Genomic DNA, 11,201 nt, shown 5'->3' with positions numbered 1-11,201 from the left:
ACCATAGAGCTGTGGCACCGCCCCCAGCCCCCCCTCCCGCCGCGGCCGCTCTGGTCCGCACTCTCGGTGGCCGGGAGGGGGCGGGGCCATGGGCAGGCGTTATGCAAATGAGGCGACCGGGGGGGGGGCGTTTCCCAGCGGCCTTTGCGCGGCGCCGGCAGCGGCGGTTTTGGGGCGGGGGGGGAGGGGACCGGACGCCTGGGCCCCTCGGACATGGCGTGAAGGGGGGGGGGCGGCTTGGGGGGCACTCGGACGCCTGGGCCCCTCCATTGCCTGGGTGCCGCATCCACGCGCTGAGGGGGAGGCGGCTGGGGGGGGCTCGGACGCCTGGGTCCCTTGGACATCTGGGTCCCCCCCCGGACACCTGGGCCCCCTGCTCCCACCCGACCAAACCTTCCCACCCTTTGCCGCAAGGGGCCCAGGTGTCCGGGGGGGACCCAGATGTCCAAGGGACCCAGGCGTCCGAGGGGCCCAGGCGTCCTGGAAGGGCCCAGGCGTCCGGGTGTGTCCTCCCCCTCCCCCACCCCGCAGCACCTGCACAGGGGGCCCAGGCGTCCGGGGCCACCCGAAGGGCCCAGGCGTCCGGGCTCCCTCCCCAGCCCCTTGCTGCCGCCATGCAGGGCCCAGGCGTCCGAGGGGCCCAGGCGTCCGGGGCACCCAGACACTCCAGCGCCCCCCGACCATGTGCGGGGGCACCCGGACGCCTGGGCCCCTCTGATGCCCCCGGATCCCCCAACCCCACAGCCGAGGGGCCCAGGCGTCCGGGGAATCCACACTCCCGACCCCCTTCCACCCTGCACAGGGGGCCCAGGCGTCCGGGTGCCCCCGTACAGGGTCAGTGGGCGCCTGAATGTCCTGGACGCCTGGGCCCCTCGGACTCCTGGGCCCTTTGTAGCTAGGGAAGAGTGGTTGGAGCTGGAGGGGGCCCGGACACCTGGGCCCTCTGGTCACAGGGCTTGGCGGGGGGGGCCCGGACGCCTGGGCCCCTCAGATGCCTGGGCCCTTCCAATGCCTCCGCTGCCTCCGCTGCCCCCGGACGCCTGGGCCCCTCGGGGAATTGGGTGCCCCCAATTCCCCCGGACACCTGGGCCCCTTGCGCAGAGCCCTGGGTCTCCCGGACGCCTGGGCCCCCCCAATGGCCCTGGGCTCCCCCCATCTCTGAGGGGCCCAGGCGTCCGGGCTCCCGCCAAGAGTTGCCCCCTCCCCCTGTGTGCAGGGGGCCCAGGCGTCCGGGCGAATCAGGGCGACCCAATTCTCTAAGGGGCCCAGGCGTCCGGGACGCCCTGACCAACCCCGCGGGGAACAGAGGGCCCAGGCGTCCGGGGGCATTGGAGGCAGCAGAGGCATTGGAGGGGCCCAGGCGTCCGGGGCTCCCAGACATTCAGGGGGCCCAGGTGTCCTGGGGGGATGCAGGTGTCTGGGGGCGTCCGAGGGGCCCAGGCGTCCGGGTGCCTTCCCAGCTGCCTCTGACGCAGCCCCTGGATGAGGGGCCCAGGCGTCCGGGGACCCCCCACACCTCCCCTGTCACCCTGGGGATGGAGGGCCCAGGCGTCCGAGGGGCCCAGGTGTCCTGGAAGGGCCCAGGCATCCGGGTGTGTCCCCACCCTCCCCCACCCCGCAGCGCATGCACAGAGGGCCCAGGCGTCCGGGTAGCCGCCTCTCTGGACACCTGGGCCCCTCGGACGCCTGGGCCCCTCGGACACAGGGTGAAGGGGGGGGGGCGGCTTGGGGGGCACCCGGACGCCTGGGCCCCCTGAATGCCTGTTGGCGCCCGGACGCCTGGGACCCTCGGACATGGGGGGGGAGGGGGGGTCCGGGGGGGTCCGAGGGGCCCAGGCATCCGGGGGCATCCGAGGCTCAGAGGCACTGGAAGGGCCCAGGCGTCCGGGCGCCTCCCCAGCCCCGCCATGGACGAGGGGCCCAGGCGTCCGGGCGCCCCCGTACATGGGTCAGGGGGTGCCTGAATGCCCAGGTCTCCCGGACGCCTGGGCCCCTCGGACGCCTGGGCCCTGCAGAGAGGCAGCGAGGGGCTGGGGAGGGAGCCCGGACGCCTGGGCCCTTCGGGTGGCCCCGGACGCCTGGGCCCCCTGTGCAGGTGCTGCGGGGTGGGGGAGGGGGAGGACACACCCGGACGCCTGGGCCCTTCCAGGACGCCTGGGCCCTTCCAGGACTCCTGGGCCCTTCCAGGATGCCTGGGCCCCTTGGACATCTGGGTCCCCCCCGGACACCTGGGCCCCTTGCGGCAAAGGGTGGGAAGGTTTGGTCGGGTGGGAGCAGGGAGCCCAGGTGTCCGGGGGCATCCGAGGGGCCCAGGCGTCCGGTCCCCTCCCCTCCCCCCACCCCAATACTGCCGCTGCCGGCGCTGCGCAAATGCTGCCGGGAAAAGCCCCCCGGCCGCCTCATTTGCATAACGCCCGCCCTCAGCCCCGCCCCCTCCCGGCCACCAAGAGCGCGGACCAGAGCGGCCGCGTCGGGAGGGGGGGCGGGCTGGGGGGAGTTCTGCGGCTCTATGGTTGGGGGCGTTCTGCCCACACCGTCTCTATGGCCCGGCAGCTCCTCTGGGCAGGCCTCCTGCGCGCCTCTATGGTCGCCTGGAGGAGCGACTGTCCGGGACACGCTCGGCCCCATCTCTATGGTGAATCAGCACCTCTGGTCCGACCTCCAGCTCATCTCTATGGTTGCCGGGAGGAGCGACCATCTAGGACACGGTGTGCTCCAGCTCTGTGATTAGGCAGCACCTCTGTGCCGGCCTCCAGCATGTCTCTATGGTCGCCTGGAGGAGCGACCGTCTGGGACCCCCCAAAAATCTCGTCTCTATGGTCATGTGGCTCCTCTGGGTGGGCCTCCAGCATGTCTCTATGGTCACCTGGAGGAGCGACCGCCTGGGACCCCCCCCAATCTCGTCTCTGTGGTCATGTGGCTCCTCTGGGTGGGCCTCCAGCATGTCTCTATGGTCGCCTGGAGGAGCGACCGTCTGGGACCCCCCCCCCCCCATCTCGTCTCTATGGTCATGTGGCTCCTCTGGGTGGGCCTCCAGCATGTCTCTATGGTCGCCTGGAGGAGCAACCATCTAGGACACCCTCTGCCCCATCTCTATGGCCAGGTGGCACCTCTGGTCCAGCCTCCAGCGCATCTCTATGGTTGCCAGGAGGAAAAACTGCCTGGGACACCTGCCCGTCTCTATGGGCAGGTGGCTCTTCTGGTCCAGCCTCCAGCATATCTCTATGGTCGCCAGGAAGAGCAACTGTCTGGGACACCCTCAGCCCCATCTCTATGGCCAGGCAGCACCTCTGGGCCAGCCTCCAGCATGTCTCCATGGTCACCTGGAGGAGCGACCATCTCGGACACCCTCTGCCTCGTCTCTATGGTCAGATGGCTCCTCTGGGTGGGCCTCCAGCACGTCTCTATGGTCACCTGGAGGAGCGACCGTCTAGGACACCCTCAGCCCCGTCTCTATGGTCACCCCCAGACCCGGACCCCAAAACAGCCCCAAACTGCTCCAGGGCCCCAACAGCCCCGAGCCCCGCCCGACCTCGGCCTCGTGGCGGCCATGGTGCCGCGGGGCATGCTGGGAGCTGGAGTCCTCCCGCAGGCAGCTCTGGGGCAGCCATGGTGCTGCGGGGCATGCTGGGAGCTGTAGTCCTCCCGCAGGCAGCTGTGGGGCGGCCATGGTGCCGCAGGGCATGCTGGGAGCTGTAGTCCTCCCGCAGGCAGCAGTGGGGCAGCCATGGTGCCCAAGGTGGCAGCAGGAAGGAGCCGGGGAGACATTTGGGCATGGAGAAAGAGGAGCCAGAGGTGGAGGTGGAGGCAGAAAAGCTCCAGCGATGGTGGCGAGGTCACTTGGCCTTGGTCTTGGCTGTAGTCTGGTCTTGGTCTTGGCCTTGGCCTTGGCTTTGGCTTTAGTCTTGGCCTTGGCCTTAGTCTTGGCCTTGCTCTTGGTCTTGGCCTTGCTCTTGCTCTTGGTCTTGGCCTTAGTCTTGGTCTTGGCCTTGGTCTTGTCCTTGTCCTTGGTCTTGTTCTTGGCCTTGGTCTTGCTCTTGGCCTTGGCCTTGGCTTGGTTTTAGCCTTGGCCTTGGCCTTGGTCTTGGCCTTAGTCTTGATCTTGGCCTTGGCCTTAGTCTTGGCCTTGGTCTTGGCCTTGATATTGGCCTTGGCTTGCTTTTAGCCTTGGCCTTGGTCTTGGTCTTGGCCTTAGTCTTGATCTTGGCCTTGGCCTTAGTCTTGGCCTTGATGTTGGCCTTGGCCTTGCTCTTGGCTTTGGCCTTGGCCTTAGTCTTGGTCTTGGCCTTGGTCTTGACCTTGCTCTGGGTCTTGGCCTTGATATTGGCCTTGGCCTTGGTCTTGGTCTTGGGCTTGGCCTTAGTCTTGGTCTTGGCCTTGGTCTTGACCTTGCTCTGGGTCTTGGCCTTGATATTGGCCTTGGCCTTGGTCTTGGTCTTGGGCTTGGCGTTAGTCTTGGTCTTGGCGTTAGTCTTGGCCTTGGCCTTGGTCTTGCCCTTAGTCTTGGTCTTGGCCTTGGCGTTAGTCTTGGTCTTGGCGTTAGTCTTGGCCTTGGCCTTGGCCTTGGAGCCACCAGGGCAGCCGGTGCGCCGACGCTCCGGAGCAAACCTCCGAGCCGGAAGGGCAGCTGTGGAGCTCCCCACGGGGGACGTGGGCAGGCAGCACCCAGCACCCACCCGCCCGCCCCGAGCCGGCACCGAAACCGTCCGACCAGCGGCTCGTCCGGCAGGCGGGCGCATCCCTCCTCCTCCACCGTCTTCCCTAAAAAAGGTCGGTTTTCCGTTCGGATTCCGCATCATTCTGCGGCTGGATCCGACCTTAGTCCCAGCCTTGCTCGACGGGTCGCGTCTAAAGGAGCGTGGGCGAAGGGAACCCTCCCGGTGAGGCGCGAGGGGCGGAAAGCGTCCTGGAAGGGCCCAGGCGTCCGGGGAGACCCAGGTGTCCGAGGGGCCCAGGCGTCCTGGAAGGGCCCTGGCGTCCGGGGGGACCCAGATGTCTGAGGGGCCCAGGCGTCCTGGAAGGGCCCAGGTGTCCGAGGGGCCCAGGCGTCCTGGAAGGGCCCAGGCGTCCGGGGAGACCCAGGTGTCCGAGGGGCCCAGGCGTCCGGGGAGACCCAGATGTCCGAGGGGCCCAGGCGTCCTGGAAGGGCCCAGGTGTCCGAGGGGCCCAGGCGTCCTGGAAGGGCCCAGGCGTCCGGGGAGACCCAGATGTCTGAGGGGCCCAGGAGTCCTGGAAGGGCCCAGGCGTCCGGGTGTGTCCCCACCCTCCCCCACCCCGCAGCGCCTGCACAGGGGGCCCAGGCGTCCGGGGCCACCCGAAGGGCCCAGGCGTCCGGGCTCCCTCCCCAGCCCCTCGCTGCCTCTCTGCAGGGCCCAGGCGTCCGAGGGGCCCAGGCGTCCGGGGCACCCAGACACTCCAGCGCCCCCCGACCGTGTACAGGGGCACCCGGACGCCTGGGCCCCTCTGATGCCCCCGGATCCCCCAACCCCACAGCCGAGGGGCCCAGGCGTCCGGGGAATCCCCGCTCCCGACCCCCTTCCACCCGGCACAGGGGGCCCAGGCGTCCGGGAGGGATCCAGGCGTCCTCTGTACAGAAGGGAAGGGGGGGGGCGGTTTGGGGGTGCCCGGACGCCTGGGCCCCTCCCGGACACCTGGGCCCTCTGGACCTGGGGAAGGGGGATCGGCTGGGGGCTGCCCCGGACGCCTGGGCCCCTCGGATGCCCCCGGACGCCTGGACCCCCTGCTCCCACCTGACCAAACCTTCCCACCCTTTGCCGCGAGGGGCCCAGGCGTCCGGGAGCCCCCACCTCCCCCATCGCCCTGTGGATGGAGGGCCCAGGCGTCCGAGGGGCCCAGGCGTCCGGGCGACCTGGGCATTCAGGCGCCCCCTGACCCATGTACAGGGGCTCCCGGACGCCTGGGCCCCTCGTCCGTGGCATGAGGTGGTAGGTTGCCCGGACGCCTGGGCCCCTTAGAGACGAGTTGGGGGGGGTGGGGAGGGCGCTCGGACGCCTGGGCCCCTCGGACACGGGGTGAAGGGGGGGGGGGCGGCTTGGAGGGTACCCGGACGCCTGGGCCCCCCAAATGCCTGCGGCGCCCGGACGCCTGGGCCCCTCCATTGCCTGGGTGCCGCGTCCACGCGCTGAGGGGGAGGCGGCTGGGGGGGGCTCGGACGCCTGGGCCCCTCGGACGCCTGGGCCCCCTGCGCGTGTGCTGCAGGGTGGCGGCTGGGGACACTGCAGGACGCCTGGGCCCCTCGGACATGGGGGGGAGGGGGGGTCTGGGGGCGTCCGAGGGGCCCAGGCATCTGGGGGCATCCAAGGCTCAGAGGCACTGGAAGGGCCCAGGCGTCCGGGCGCCCCCGTACATGGGTCAGGGGGCGCCTGAATGCCCAGGTCTCCCGGACGCCTGGGCCCCTCGGACGCCTGGGCCCTGCAGAGAGGCAGCGAGGGGCTGGGGAGGGAGCCCGGACGCCTGGGCCCTTCGGGTGGCCCCGGACGCCTGGGCCCCCTGCGCATGGGGGAAGGCGGTTGGGAGCAGGGATTCCCCGGACACCTGGGCCCCTCGGCTGTGGGGTTAGGGGGTCTGGAGGTGTCCGAGGGGCCCAGGCGTCCGGGGTCATCAGGGGACCCAGGCGTCCGAGGGGCCCAGGCGTCCTGGAAGGGCCCAGGCGTCCTGGAAGAGCCCAGATGTCCGAGGGGCCCAGGCGTCCTGGAAGGGCCCAGGAGTCCGGGGGGACCCAGGTGTCCGAGGGGCCCAGGAGTCCTGGAAGGGCCCAGGCGTCCGGGCACCCCCTAACTGCCCCCCCCCTTCCCCCATGTACAGAGGACGCCTGGGCCCCTCACAGAATTGGGTCTCCCGGACGCCTGGGCCCCTCAGACGCCTGGGCCCTTTGTAGCTGGGGGGAGAGTGGTCAGTAGGGCCCCGGACGCCTGGGCCCCTCTGATGCCCCTGGAGCCCCAACCTCATGGACGAGGGGCCCAGGCGTCCGGGAGCCCCAGGGCTCTGCGCGAGGGGCCCAGGCGTCCAGGGGAATCGGGGAGACCCAAATCCCCGAGGGGCCCAGGCGTCCGAGCCCCCCCCCCCCCGGCCAGCCCTGCCCCGTCCCCGTGCACAGGGGGCCCAGGCATCCGGGGCACTGAGGGCTCCTGGCCCCTCCCTGCCCCATGGATGAGGGGCCCAGGCGTCCGGGTGTGTCCTCCCCCTCCCCCAACCCGCAGCACCTGCGCAGGGGGCCCAGGCGTCCGGGGCCACCCGAAGGGCCCAGGCGTCCGGGGCTCCCAGACATTCAGGGGGCCCAGGTGTCCTGGGGGGGATGCAGGTGTCTGGGGGCGTCAGAGGGGCCCAGGCGTCCGGGCCCCCAGTACATGGCTCAGGGGGTGCTGGAGTGTCTGGGTGCCCCGGACGCCTGGGCCCCTTAGAGATGGGTTGGGGGGGGCACGGGGAGGGCGCTCGGACGCCTGGGCCCCTCGGACGCCTGGGCCCTCCATCCACAGGGCGGTGGGGGAAGTGGGGGCTCCCGGACGCCTGGGCCCCTCGCGGCAAAGGGTGGGAAGGTTTGGTCGGGTGGGAGCAGGGGGCCCAGGTGTCCGGGGGCATCCGAGGGGCCCAGGCGTCCGGGGCAGCCCCCAGCCGACCCCCCTTCCCCGTGTCCAGAGGGCCCAGGCGTCCGGTCCCTCCCCACCCCCCCGCCCCAATACCGCCACTGCTGGCGCCACGCAAAGGCTGCCGGGAAACGCCCCGCCCCCGGCCGCCTCATTTGCATAACGCCTGCCCGCGGCCCCGCCCCCTCCTGGCCACCGAGAGCGCGGACCAGAGCGGCCATGGCGGGAGGGGGGGCTGGGGGTGGTGCTGCAGCTCTATGGTTGGGGGACGCTCTGCCCACACTGTCTCTATGGCCAGGTGGCTCCTCTGGGCGGGCCTCCTGCGCATCTCTATGGTCGCCTGGAGGAGCGACTGTCCAGGACACCCTCGGCCCCATCTCTATGGTGAATCAGCACCTCTGGTCCAACCGCCAGCCCATCTCTATGGTTGCCGGGAGGAGCGACCATCTAGGACACGGTGTGCTCCAGCTCTATGATTAGGCAGCACCTCTGCGCTGGCCTCCAGCATGTCTCTATGGTCGCCTGGAGGAGCGACCGTCTGGGACCCCCCCCCCCCACCTCGTCTCTATGGTCAAGTGGCTCCTCTGGGCGGACCTCCAGCACATCTCTATGGTCGCCTGGAGGAGCGACCATCTGGGACGCCCTCTGCCCCATCTCTATGGTCCAGTGGCACCTCTGGTCCAGCCTCCGGCACATCTCTATGGTTGCCAGGAGGAAAAACTGTCTGGGACACCTGCCCGTCTCTATGGGCAGGTGGCTCCTCTGGTCCGGCCTCCAGCATGTCTCTATGGTCACCTGGAAGAGCGACTGTCTTGGGACACCCTCAGCCCCCCCATCTATATGGCCAGGCAGCACCTCTGGTCTAGCCTCCAGCGTGTCTCTATGGTCGCCTGGAGGAGCGAACATCCGGGACACCCTCTGCCTCATCTCTATGGTCAGATGGCTCCTCCGGTCTGGCCTCCAGCACATCTCTATGGTCACCTGGAGGAGCGACCATCTAGGACACCCTCAGCCCCGTCTCTATGGTCACCCCCAGACCTGGAACCCAAAACAGCCCCAAACTGCTCCAGGGCCCCAACGGCCCCGAGCCCTGCCCGACCTCGGCCTTGTGGCGGCCATGTTGCCGCAGGGCATGCTGGGAGCTGTAGTCCTCCCGCAGGCAGCTGTGGGGCAGCCATGGGGCACAAGGTGACGGCAGGAAGGAGCCGGGGAGACATTTGGGCATGGAGAAAGAGGAGCCAGAGGTGGAGGTGGAGGCAGAAAAGCTCCAGCGATGGTGGCGAGGTCACTTAGCCTTGGCCTTGGCCTTAGTCTTGGCCTTGGTCTTGGTCTTGGCCTTGATCTTGGCCTTGATGTTGGCCTTGGCCTTTGCCTTGGCTTTGGTCTTGGCCTTGGCTTTGGTCTTGGCCTTGGCCTTGGCCTTAGTCTTGGCCTTGCTCTTGGTCTTGGCCTTACTCTTGCTCTTGGCCTTGGTATTGCCTTTAGTCTTGGTCTTGGCCTTGGCTTGGTTTTGGCCTTGGCCTTGGTCTTGGCCTTGGCCTTAGTCTTGATCTTGGTCTTGGCCTTGATCTTGACCTTGGCCTTGGCTTGGTTTTGGACTTGGCCTTGGTCTTGGCCTTAGTTTTGGTCTTGGTCTTAGTCTTGGCCTTGGTCTTGGCCCTAGTCTTGGCCTTGGCTTTAGTCTTGGCCTTGGTCTTGGCCTTGATGTTGGCCTTGGTCTTGGCCTTAGTCTTGGTCTTGGTCTTGGCCTTGGCCTTGGCTTTAGTCTTGGCCTTGATGTTGGCCTTGGTCTTGGCCTTAGTCTTGGTCTTGGCCTTGGCCTTGGCTTTAGTCTTGGCCTTGATGTTGGCCTTGGCCTTAGTCTTGGCCTTGGCCTTGGCCTTGGTCATGGCTTTGGTCTTGGACTTAGTCTTGGTCATGGCCTTGGTCTTGGCCTTGGTCTTGGCCTTGGTATTGGCTTTGGTCTTGGCCTTGGCCTTGGCCTTGGCCTTAGTCTTGGCCTTGCTCTTGGTCTTGGCCTTGCTCTTGCTCTTGGTCTTGGCCTTGATCTTGGCCTTGGCCTTGGTCATGGCCTTGGTCTTGGTCTTAGTCTTAGGCTTGGCCATGGTCTTGGCCTTGGTCTTGGTCATGGCCTTGGTCTTGGTGTTAGTCTTGGCCTTGGCGTTAGTCTTGGTCTTGGCCTTGGCCTTGGCCTTAGTCTTGGCCTTGGCCTAGGAGCCACCAGGGCAGCCGGTGCGCCGACGCTCCGGAGCAAACCTCCGAGCCGGAAGGGCAGCTGTGGAGCTCCCCACGGGGGACGTGGGCAGGCAGCACCCAGCACCCACCCGCCCGCCCTGAGCCGGCCCCGAAACCGTCCGACCAGCGGCTCGTCCGGCAGGCGGGCGCATCCCTCCTCCTCCACCGTCTTCCCTAAAAAAGGTCGGTTTTCCGTTCGGATTCCGCGTCATTCCGCGGCTGGGGCCGACCTTAGTCCCAGCCTTGCTCGACGGGTCGCGTCTAAAGGAGCGTGGGCGAAGGGAACCCTCCCGTTGAGGCGCGAGGGGCGGAAAGCGTCCGGGAAGGGCCCAGGCGTCCTGGAAGGGCCCAGGCGTCCGGGGAGACCCAGATGTCCGAGGGGCCCAGGAGTCCTGGAAGGGCCCAGGCGTCCGGGGAGACCCAGATGTCCGAGGGGCCCAGGCGTCCTGGAAGGGCCCAGGCGTCCGGGGAGACCCAGATGTCCGAGGGGCCCAGGCGTCCTGGAAGGGCCCAGGAGTCCTGGAGATCCAGATGACCGAGGGGCCCAGGCGTCCTGGAAGGGCCCAGGAGTCCAGGGGGACTCAGATGACCGAGGGGCCCAGGCGTCCAGGCACCCCCAAACTGCCCCCCCCTTCCCCCATGTACAGAGGACGCCTGGGCCCCTCAGAGAATTGGGTCTCCCGGACACCTGGGCCCTTTGTAGCTGGGGGGAGTGGTCACGAGGGCCCCGGACGCCTGGGCCCCTCTGATGCCCCTGGAGCCCCAACCCCATGGACGAGGGGCCCAGGCGGCCGGGTGCATCCCCAACCCGCAGCACTGCGCAGGGGGCCCAGGCGTCCGGGGCCACCCAAAGGGCCCAGGCGTCCGGGGCTCCCAGACATTCAGGGGGCCCAGGCGTCCTGGGGGGATGCAGGTGTCTGGGGGCGTCGGAGGGGCCCAGGCGTCCGGGCCCCCAGTACATGGCTCAGGGGGCGCTGGAGTGTCTGGGTGCCCCGGACGCCTGGGCCCCTCGGACGCCTGGGCCCTCCATCCACAGGGCGGTGGGGGAGGTGGGGGCTCCCGGACGCCTGGGCCCCTCGCGGCAAAGGGTGGGAAGGTTTGGTCAGGTGGGAGCAGGGGGCCCAGGCGTCCGGGGGCATCCGAGGGGCCCAGGCGTCCGGGGCAGCCCCCAGCCGACCCCCCTTCCCCGTGTCCAGAGGGCCCAGGAGTCCAAGGGGCCCAGGCGTCCGAGGGGCCCAGGCGTCCGAGCCCCCCCCGGCCGCCTCCCCCTCAGCGCGTGGACGCGGCACCCAGGCAATGGAGGGGCCCAGGCGTCCGGGCGCCCCCCAAGCCGCCCCCCCCCTTCACTCCGTGTCCGAGGGG

This window comes from Apteryx mantelli, chromosome 20 (genome assembly GCF_036417845.1).
Source record: "Apteryx mantelli isolate bAptMan1 chromosome 20, bAptMan1.hap1, whole genome shotgun sequence".
Taxonomy (NCBI): domain Eukaryota; kingdom Metazoa; phylum Chordata; class Aves; order Apterygiformes; family Apterygidae; genus Apteryx; species Apteryx mantelli.
The sequence above is the reverse complement of the archived record's forward strand: the minus strand, read 5'-3'. Positions refer to the sequence as shown.